The sequence below is a fragment of the Lasioglossum baleicum genome, unplaced genomic scaffold (genome assembly GCF_051020765.1).
Source record: "Lasioglossum baleicum unplaced genomic scaffold, iyLasBale1 scaffold0044, whole genome shotgun sequence".
NCBI classification, from domain to species: Eukaryota; Metazoa; Arthropoda; class Insecta; order Hymenoptera; family Halictidae; genus Lasioglossum; species Lasioglossum baleicum.
The window spans coordinates 400,491-414,300 of record NW_027469104.1 but is presented as its reverse complement, the minus strand read 5'-3'; positions in this window follow the sequence as shown (position 1 = coordinate 414,300).

Below are 13,810 nucleotides of genomic sequence, written 5' to 3'. Positions count from 1 at the left end.
ACGCATAACGCATAACGCATAACGCATAACGCATAACGCATAACGCATAACGCATAACGCATAACGCGTATCGCATAACGCATAACCCATAACGCATAACGCATGACACATTACTCATAACGCATTACGCATAACGCATAACGCATAATGCGTAACGCATTACGCATAACGCATAACGCTCAATGAAAAAGTCATAACGCATAACGCATATCGCATAACCCGTAAAGCACAACGCATAACACATAACGCATAACGCATAACGCATAACGCATAACGGATAACGGATAACGCATAACGCATAACGCAAAATGCATAACGCATAACGCATAACGCTTAACGAATAACGCATAACGCATAACGCATAACGCATAACGCATAACGAATGACGAATGACGCATATCGCATAACGCATAACGCTTAACGAATAACGCATAACGCATAACGCATAACGCATAACGCATAAAGGATAACGCATAACGGATAACGCATGACGCATAACGCATAACGCATAACGCATAACGCATAACGCATAACGCATAACGCATAACGCATAACGCATAACGCATAACGCATAACGCATAACGCATAACGCATAACGCATAACGCATAACGCATAACGCATAACGCATAACGCATAACGCATAACGCATAACGCATAACGCATAACGCATAACGCATAACGCATAACGCATAACGCATAACGCATAACGCATAACGCATAACGCATAACGCATAACGCATAACGCATAACGCATAACGCTTAACGCATGACGCATATCGCATAACGCATAACGCATAACGCATAGCGCATAACGCATAACGCATAACGCATAACGCATAACCCATAACGCATAACGCATAACGCATAACCCATAACGCATAACGCATAACGCATAACGCATAACGCATAACGCATAACGCATAACGCATAACGCTTAACGAATAACGCATAACGCATAACGCATAACGCATAACGCATAACGCATAACGCATAACCCATAACGCATAACGCATAACGCATAACGCATAACGCATAACGCATAACGCTTAACGAATAACGCATAACGCATAACGCATAACGCATAACGCATAACGCATAACGAATGACGCATAACGCTTAACGAATAACGCATAACGCATAACGCATAACGCATAACGCATAACGCATAACGGATAACGCATAACGAATGACGCATATCGCATAACGCATAACGCATAACGCATAACGAATGACGCATATCGCTTAACGCATAACGCTTAACGAATAACGCATAACGCATAACGCATAACGCATAACGCATAACGGATAACGGATAACGCATAACGGATAACGCATGACGCATAACGCATAACGCATAACGCATGACGCTTAACGCAGGACGCATATCGCATAACGCATAACGCATAACGCATAACGGATAACGCATAACGGATAACGCATGACGCATAACGCATAACGCATAACGCATAACGCTTAACGCATGACGCATATCGCATAACGCATAACGCATAACGCATAACGCATAGCGCATAACGCATAACGCATATCGCATAACGCATAACGCATAACGCATAACGCATAACGCATAACGCATAACGCATAACGCATAACGCATAACGCATAACGCATAACGCATAACGCATAACGCATAACGCATAACGCATAACGCATAACGCATAACGCATAACGCATAACGCATAACGCATAACGCATAACGCATAACGCATAACGCATAACGCATAACGCATAACGCATAAAGCATAACGCAAAATGCATAACGCATAACGCATAACGCTTAACGAATAACGCATAACGCATAACGCATAACGCATAACGCATAACGAATGACGAATGACGCATATCGCATAACGCATAACGCTTAACGAATAACGCATAACGCATAACGCATAACGCATAACGCATAAAGGATAACGCATAACGGATAACGCATGACGCATAACGCTTAACGCATGACGCATATCGCATAACGCATAACGCATAACGCATAGCGCATAACGCATAACGCATAACGCATAACGCATAACCCATAACGCATAAGGCATAACGCATAACGCATAACGCATAACGCATAACCCATAACGCATAACGCATAACGCATAACGCATAACGCATAACGCATAACGCATAACGCATAACGCATAACGCATAACGCATAACCCATAACGCATAACGCATAACGCATAACGCATAACCCATAACGCATAACGCATAACGCATAACCCATAACGCATAACGCATAACGCATAACGCATAACGCATAACGCTTAACGAATAACGCATAACGCATAACGCATAACGCATAACGCATAACGCGTATCGCATAACGCATAACCCATAACGCATAACGCATGACACATTACTCATAACGCATTACGCATAACGCATAACGCATAATGCGTAACGCATTACGCATAACGCATAACGCTCAATGAAAAAGTCATAACGCATAACGCATATCGCATAACCCGTAAAGCACAACGCATAACACATAACGCATAACGCATAACGCATAACGGATAACGGATAACGCATAACGCATAACGCAAAATGCATAACGCATAACGCATAACGCATAACGCATAACGCATAACGCATAACGCATAACGCATAACGCATAACGCATAACGCATAACGCATAACGCATAACGCATAACGCATAACGCATAACGCATAACGCATAACGCATAACGCATAACGCATAACGCATAACGCATAACGCATAACGCATAACGCATAACGCATAACGCATAACGCATAACGCATAACGCATAACGCATAACGCATAACGCATAACGCATAACGCATAACGCATAACGCATAACGCATAACGCATAACGCATAACGCATAACGCATAACGCATAACGCATAACGCATAACGCATAACGCATAACGCTTAACGCATGACGCATATCGCATAACGCATAACGCATAACGCATAGCGCATAACGCATAACGCATAACGCATAACGCATAACCCATAACGCATAACGCATAACGCATAACCCATAACGCATAACGCATAACGCATAACGCATAACGCATAACGCATAACGCATAACGCTTAACGAATAACGCATAACGCATAACGCATAACGCATAACGCATAACGCATAACGCATAACCCATAACGCATAACGCATAACGCATAACGCATAACGCATAACGCATAACGCTTAACGAATAACGCATAACGCATAACGCATAACGCATAACGCATAACGCATAACGCATAACGCATAACGAATGACGCATAACGCTTAACGAATAACGCATAACGCATAACGCATAACGCATAACGCATAACGCATAACGGATAACGCATAACGAATGACGCATATCGCATAACGCATAACGCATAACGCATAACGAATGACGCATATCGCTTAACGCATAACGCTTAACGAATAACGCATAACGCATAACGCATAACGCATAACGCATAACGGATAACGGATAACGCATAACGGATAACGCATGACGCATAACGCATAACGCATAACGCATGACGCTTAACGCAGGACGCATATCGCATAACGCATAACGCATAACGCATAACGGATAACACATAACGGATAACGCATGACGCATAACGCATAACGCATAACGCATAACGCTTAACGCATGACGCATATCGCATAACGCATAACGCATAACGCATAACGCATAGCGCATATCGCATAACGCATAACGCATAACGCATAACGCATAACGCATAACGCATAACGCATAACGCATAACGCATAACGCATAACGCATAACGCATAACGCATAACGCATAACGCATAACGCATAACGCATAACGCATAACGCATAACGCATAACGCATAACGCATAACGCATAACGCATAACGCATAACGCATAACGCATAACGCATAACGCATAACGCATAACGCATAACGCATAACGCATAACGCATAACGCATAACGCGTATCGCATAACGCATAACCCATAACGCATAACGCATGACACATTACTCATAACGCATTACGCATAACGCATAACGCATAATGCGTAACGCATTACGCATAACGCATAACGCTCAATGAAAAAGTCATAACGCATAACGCATATCGCATAACCCGTAAAGCACAACGCATAACACATAACGCATAACGCATAACGCATAACGCATAACGCATAACGGATAACGGATAACGCATAACGCATAACGCAAAATGCATAACGCATAACGCATAACGCTTAACGAATAACGCATAACGCATAACGCATAACGCATAACGCATAACGCATAACGAATGACGAATGACGCATATCGCATAACGCATAACGCTTAACGAATAACGCATAACGCATAACGCATAACGCATAACGCATAACGCATAAAGGATAACGCATAACGGATAACGCATGACGCATAACGCATAACGCATAACGCATAACGCATAACGCATAACGCATAACGCATAACGCATAACGCATAACGCATAACGCATAACGCATAACGCATAACGCATAACGCATAACGCATAACGCATAACGCATAACGCATAACGCATAACGCATAACGCATAACGCATAACGCATATCGCATAACGCATAACGCATAACGCATAACGCATAACGCATAACGCATAACGCATAACGCATAACGCATAACGCATAACGCTTAACGCATGACGCATATCGCATAACGCATAACGCATAACGCATAGCGCATAACGCATAACGCATAACGCATAACGCATAACCCATAACGCATAACGCATAACGCATAACCCATAACGCATAACGCATAACGCATAACGCATAACGCATAACGCATAACGCATAACGCATAACGCATAACGCTTAACGAATAACGCATAACGCATAACGCATAACGCATAACGCATAACGCATAACGCATAACCCATAACGCATAACGCATAACGCATAACGCATAACGCATAACGCATAACGCTTAACGAATAACGCATAACGCATAACGCATAACGCATAACGCATAACGCATAACGAATGACGCATAACGCTTAACGAATAACGCATAACGCATAACGCATAACGCATAACGCATAACGGATAACGCATAACGAATGACGCATATCGCATAACGCATAACGCATAACGCATAACGAATGACGCATATCGCTTAACGCATAACGCTTAACGAATAACGCATAACGCATAACGCATAACGCATAACGGATAACGGATAACGCATAACGGATAACGCATGACGCATAACGCATAACGCATAACGCATGACGCTTAACGCAGGACGCATATCGCATAACGCATAACGCATAACGCATAACGGATAACGCATAACGGATAACGCATGACGCATAACGCATAACGCATAACGCATAACGCTTAACGCATGACGCATATCGCATAACGCATAACGCATAACGCATAACGCATAGCGCATAACGCATAACGCATATCGCATAACGCATAACGCATAACGCATAACGCATAACGCATAACGCATAACGCATAACGCATAACGCATAACGCATAACGCATAACGCATAACGCATAACGCATAACGCATAACGCATAACGCATAACGCATAACGCATAACGCATAACGCATAACGCATAACGCATAACGCATAACGCATAACGCATAACGCATAACGCATAACGCATAAAGCATAACGCATAACGCATAACGCATAACGCATAACGCATAACGCATAACGCATAACGCATAACGCATAACGCATAACGCATAACGCATAACGCAATAACGCATAACGCATAACGCATAACGCATAACGCATAACGCATAACGCATAACGCATAACGCATAACGCATAACGCATAACGCATAACGCATAACGCATAACGCATAACGCATAACGCATAACGCATAACGCATAACGCATAACGCATAACGCATAACGCATAACGCATAACGCATAACGCATAACGCATAACGCATAACGCATAACGCATAACGCATATCGCATAACGCATAACGCATAACGCATAACGCATAACGCATAACGCATAACGCATAACGCATAACGCATAACGCATAACGCATAACGCATAACGCATAACGCATAACGCATAACGCATAACGCATAACGCATAACGCATAACGCATAACGCATAACGCATAACGCATAACGCATATCGCATAACGCATAACCCATAACGCATAACGCATGACACATTACTCATAACGCATTACGCATAACGCATAACGCATAATGCGTAACGCATTACGCATAACGCATAACGCTCAATGAAAAAGTCATAACGCATAACACATATCGCATAACCCGTAAAGCACAACGCATAACACATAACGCATAACGCATAACGCATAACGGATAACGGATAACGCATAACGCATAACGCAAAATGCATAACGCATAACGCATAACGCTTAACGAATAACGCATAACGCATAACGCATAACGCATAACGCATAACGAATGACGAATGACGCATATCGCATAACGCATAACGCTTAACGAATAACGCATAACGCATAACGCATAACGCATAACGCATAAAGGATAACGCATAACGGATAACGCATGACGCATAACGCTTAACGCATGACGCATATCGCATAACGCATAACGCATAACGCATAGCGCATAACGCATAACGCATAACGCATAACGCATAACCCATAACGCATAAGGCATAACGCATAACGCATAACGCATAACGCATAACCCATAACGCATAACGCATAACGCATAACGCATAACGCATAACGCATAACGCATAACGCATAACGCATAACGCATAACGCATAACCCATAACGCTTAACGAATAACGCATAACGCATAACGCATAACGCATAACCCATAACGCATAACGCGTAACGCATAACGCATAACGCATAACGCATAACGCATAACGCATAACGCTTAACGAATAACGCATAACGCATAACGCATAACGCATAACGCATAACGCATAACGCATAACGCATAACGAATGACGCATATCGCATAACGCATAACGCTTAACGAATAACGCATAACGCATAACGCATAACGCATAACGCATAACGCATAACGCATAACGCATAACGCATAAGGCATAACGCATAACGCATAACGCATAACGCATAACCCATAACGCATAACGCATAACCCATAACGCATAACGCATAACGCATAACCCATAACGCATAACGCATAACGCATAACGCATAACGCATAACGCGTAACGCATAACGCATAACGCATAACGCATAACGCATAACGCATAACGCTTAACGAATAACGCATAACGCATAACGCATAACGCATAACGCATAACGCATAACGCATAACGCATAACGAATGACGCATATCGCATAACGCATAACGCTTAACGAATAACGCATAACGCATAGCGCATAACGCATAACGCATAACGCATAACGCATAACCCATAACGCATAAGGCATAACGCATAACGCATAACGCATAACGCATAACCCATAACGCATAACGCATAACCCATAACGCATAACGCATAACGCATAACCCATAACGCATAACGCATAACGCATAACGCATAACGCATAACGCTTAACGAATAACGCATAACGCATAACGCATAACGCATAACCCATAACGCATAACGCGTAACGCATAACGCATAACGCATAACGCATAACGCATAACGCATAACGCTTAACGAATAACGCATAACGCATAACGCATAACGCATAACGCATAACGCATAACGCATAACGCATAACGAATGACGCATATCGCATAACGCATAACGCTTAACGAATAACGCATAACGCATAACGCATAACGCATAACGCATAACGCATAACGCATAACGCATAACGCATAACGGATAACGCATAACGGATAACGCATGACGCATACCGCATAACGCATAACGCTTAACGAATAACGCATAACGCATAACGCATAACGCATAACGGATAACGCATAACGGATAACGCATGACGCATACCGCATAACGCATAACGCTTAACGAATAACGCATAACGCATAACGCATAACGCATAACGCATAACGCATAACGCATAACGCATAACGGATAACGCATAACGGATAACGCATGACGCATAACGCATAACGCATAACGCATAACGCTTAACGCATGACGCATATCGCATAACGCATAACGCATAACGCATAACGCATAGCGCATAACGCATAACGCATATCGCATAACGCATAACGCATAACGCATAACGCATAACGCATAACGCATAACGCATAACGCATAACGCATAACGCATAACGCATAACGCATAACGCATAACGCATAACGCATAACGCATAACGCATAACGCATAACGCATAACGCATAACGCATAACGCATAACGCATAACGCATAACGCATAACGCATAACGCATAACGCATAACGCATAAAGCATAACGCATAACGCATAACGCATAACGCATAACGCATAACGCATAACGCATAACGCATAACGCATAACGCATAACGCATAACGCATAACGCAATAACGCATAACGCATAACGCATAACGCATAACGCATAACGCATAACGCATAACGCATAACGCATAACGCATAACGCATAACGCATAACGCATAACGCATAACGCATAACGCATAACGCATAACGCATAACGCATAACGCATAACGCATAACGCATAACGCATAACGCATAACGCATAACGCATAACGCATAACGCATAACGCATAACGCATAACGCATAACGCATAACGCATAACGCATAACGCATAACGCATAACGCATAACGCATAACGCATAACGCATAACGCATAACGCATAACGCATAACGCATAACGCATAACGCATAACGCATAACGCATAACGCATAACGCATAACGCATAACGCATAACGCATAACGCATAACGCATATCGCATAACGCATAACCCATAACGCATAACGCATGACACATTACTCATAACGCATTACGCATAACGCATAACGCATAATGCGTAACGCATTACGCATAACGCATAACGCTCAATGAAAAAGTCATAACGCATAACACATATCGCATAACCCGTAAAGCACAACGCATAACACATAACGCATAACGCATAACGCATAACGGATAACGGATAACGCATAACGCATAACGCAAAATGCATAACGCATAACGCATAACGCTTAACGAATAACGCATAACGCATAACGCATAACGCATAACGCATAACGAATGACGAATGACGCATATCGCATAACGCATAACGCTTAACGAATAACGCATAACGCATAACGCATAACGCATAACGCATAAAGGATAACGCATAACGGATAACGCATGACGCATAACGCTTAACGCATGACGCATATCGCATAACGCATAACGCATAACGCATAGCGCATAACGCATAACGCATAACGCATAACGCATAACCCATAACGCATAAGGCATAACGCATAACGCATAACGCATAACGCATAACCCATAACGCATAACGCATAACGCATAACGCATAACGCATAACGCATAACGCATAACGCATAACGCATAACGCATAACGCATAACCCATAACGCTTAACGAATAACGCATAACGCATAACGCATAACGCATAACCCATAACGCATAACGCGTAACGCATAACGCATAACGCATAACGCATAACGCATAACGCATAACGCTTAACGAATAACGCATAACGCATAACGCATAACGCATAACGCATAACGCATAATGCATAACGCATAACGAATGACGCATATCGCATAACGCATAACGCTTAACGAATAACGCATAACGCATAACGCATAACGCATAACGCATAACGCATAACGCATAACGCATAACGCATAAGGCATAACGCATAACGCATAACGCATAACGCATAACCCATAACGCATAACGCATAACCCATAACGCATAACGCATAACGCATAACCCATAACGCATAACGCATAACGCATAACGCATAACGCATAACGCGTAACGCATAACGCATAACGCATAACGCATAACGCATAACGCATAACGCTTAACGAATAACGCATAACGCATAACGCATAACGCATAACGCATAACGCATAACGCATAACGCATAACGAATGACGCATATCGCATAACGCATAACGCTTAACGAATAACGCATAACGCATAGCGCATAACGCATAACGCATAACGCATAACGCATAACCCATAACGCATAAGGCATAACGCATAACGCATAACGCATAACGCATAACCCATAACGCATAACGCATAACCCATAACGCATAACGCATAACGCATAACCCATAACGCATAACGCATAACGCATAACGCATAACGCATAACGCTTAACGAATAACGCATAACGCATAACGCATAACGCATAACCCATAACGCATAACGCGTAACGCATAACGCATAACGCATAACGCATAACGCATAACGCATAACGCTTAACGAATAACGCATAACGCATAACGCATAACGCATAACGCATAACGCATAACGCATAACGCATAACGAATGACGCATATCGCATAACGCATAACGCTTAACGAATAACGCATAACGCATAACGCATAACGCATAACGCATAACGCATAACGCATAACGCATAACGCATAACGGATAACGCATAACGGATAACGCATGACGCATACCGCATAACGCATAACGCTTAACGAATAACGCATAACGCATAACGCATAACGCATAACGGATAACGCATAACGGATAACGCATGACGCATACCGCATAACGCATAACGCTTAACGAATAACGCATAACGCATAACGCATAACGCATAACGCATAACGCATAACGCATAACGCATAACGGATAACGCATAACGGATAACGCATGACGCATAACGCATAACGCATAACGCATAACGCTTAACGCATGACGCATATCGCATAACGCATAACGCATAACGCATAACGCATAACGCATAACGCATAACGCATAACGCATAACGCATAACCCATAACGCATAACGCATAACGCATAACGCATAACCCATAACGCATAACGCATAACGCATAACGCATAACGCATAACGCATAACGCATAACGCTTAACGAATAACGCATAACGCATAACGCATAACGCATAACGCATAACGCATAACGCATAACGCATAACGCATAACCCATAACGCATAACGCGTAACGCATAACGCATAACGCATAACGCATAACGCATAACGCATAACGCTTAACGAATAACGCATAACGCATAACGCATAACGCATAACGCATAACGCATAACGCATAACGCATAACGAATGACACATATCGCATAACGCATAACGCATAACGCATAACGAATGACGCATATCGCATAACGCATAACGCATAACGCATAACGCATAACGCATAACGAATGACGAATGACGCATATCGCATAACGCATAACGCTTAACGAATAACGCATAACGCATAACGCATAACGCATAACGCATAACGCATAACGCATAAAGGATAACGCATAACGGATAACGCATGACGCATAACGCATAACGCATAACGCATAACGCATAACGCATAACGCATAACGCATAACGCATAACGCATAACGCATAACGCATAACGCATAACGCATAACGCATAACGCATATCGCATAACGCATAACCCATAACGCATAACGCATGACACATTACTCATAACGCATTACGCATAACGCATAACGCATAATGCGTAACGCATTACGCATAACGCATAACGCTCAATGAAAAAGTCATAACGCATAACACATATCGCATAACCCGTAAAGCACAACGCATAACACATAACGCATAACGCATAACGCATAACGGATAACGGATAACGCATAACGCATAACGCAAAATGCATAACGCATAACGCATAACGCTTAACGAATAACGCATAACGCATAACGCATAACGCATAACGCATAACGAATGACGAATGACGCATATCGCATAACGCATAACGCTTAACGAATAACGCATAACGCATAACGCATAACGCATAACGCATAAAGGATAACGCATAACGGATAACGCATGACGCATAACGCTTAACGCATGACGCATATCGCATAACGCATAACGCATAACGCATAGCGCATAACGCATAACGCATAACGCATAACGCATAACCCATAACGCATAAGGCATAACGCATAACGCATAACGCATAACGCATAACCCATAACGCATAACGCATAACGCATAACGCATAACGCATAACGCATAACGCATAACGCATAACGCATAACGCATAACCCATAACGCATAACGCATAACGCATAACGCATAACCCATAACGCATAACGCATAACGCATAACCCATAACGCATAACGCATAACGCATAACGCATAACGCATAACGCTTAACGAATAACGCATAACGCATAACGCATAACGCATAACGCATAACGCATAACGAATGACGCATATCGCATAACGCATAACGCATAACGCATAACGAATGACGCATATCGCATAACGCATAACGCTTAACGAATAACGCATAACGCATAACGCATAACGCATAACGCATAACGCATAACGCATAACGCATAACGCATAACGGATAACGCATAACGGATAACGCATGACGCATACCGCATAACGCATAACGCTTAACGAATAACGCATAACGCATAACGCATAACGCATAACGCATAACGCATAACGCATAACGCATAACGGATAACGCATAACGGATAACGCATGACGCATAACGCATAACGCATAACGCATAACGCTTAACGCATGACGCATATCGCATAACGCATAACGCATAACGCATAACGCATAACGCATAACGCATAACGCATAACGCATAACGCATAACCCATAACGCATAACGCATAACGCATAACGCATAACCCATAACGCATAACGCATAACGCATAACGCATAACGCATAACGCATAACGCATAACGCTTAACGAATAACGCATAACGCATAACGCATAACGCATAACGCATAACGCATAACGCATAACGCATAACGCATAACCCATAACGCATAACGCGTAACGCATAACGCATAACGCATAACGCATAACGCATAACGCATAACGCTTAACGAATAACGCATAACGCATAACGCATAACGCATAACGCATAACGCATAACGCATAACGCATAACGAATGACACATATCGCATAACGCATAACGCATAACGCATAACGAATGACGCATATCGCATAACGCATAACGCATAACGCATAACGCATAACGCATAACGCATAAAGCATAACGCATAACGCATAACGCATAACGCATAACGCATAACGCATAACGCATAACGCATAACGCATAACGCATAACGCATAACGCATAACGCAATAACGCATAACGCATAACGCATAACGCATAACGCATAACGCATAACGCATAACGCATAACGCATAACGCATAACGCATAACGCATAACGCATAACGCATAACGCATAACGCATAACGCATAACGCATAACGCATAACGCATAACGCATAACGCATAACGCATAACGCATAACGCATAACGCATAACGCATAACGCATAACGCATAACGCATAACGCATAACGCATAACGCATAACGCATAACGCATAACGCATAACGCATAACGCATAACGCATAACGCATAACGCATAACGCATAACGCATAACGCATAACGCATAACGCATAACGCATAACGCATAACGCAATAACGCATAACGCATAACGCATAACGCATAACGCATAACGCATAACGCATAACGCATAACGCATAACGCATAACGCATAACGCATAACGCATAACGCATAACGCAATAACGCATAACGCATAACGCATAACGCATAACGCATAACGCATAACGCATAACGCATAACGCATAACGCATAACGCATAACGCATAACGCATAACGCATAACGCATAACGCATAACGCATAACGCATAA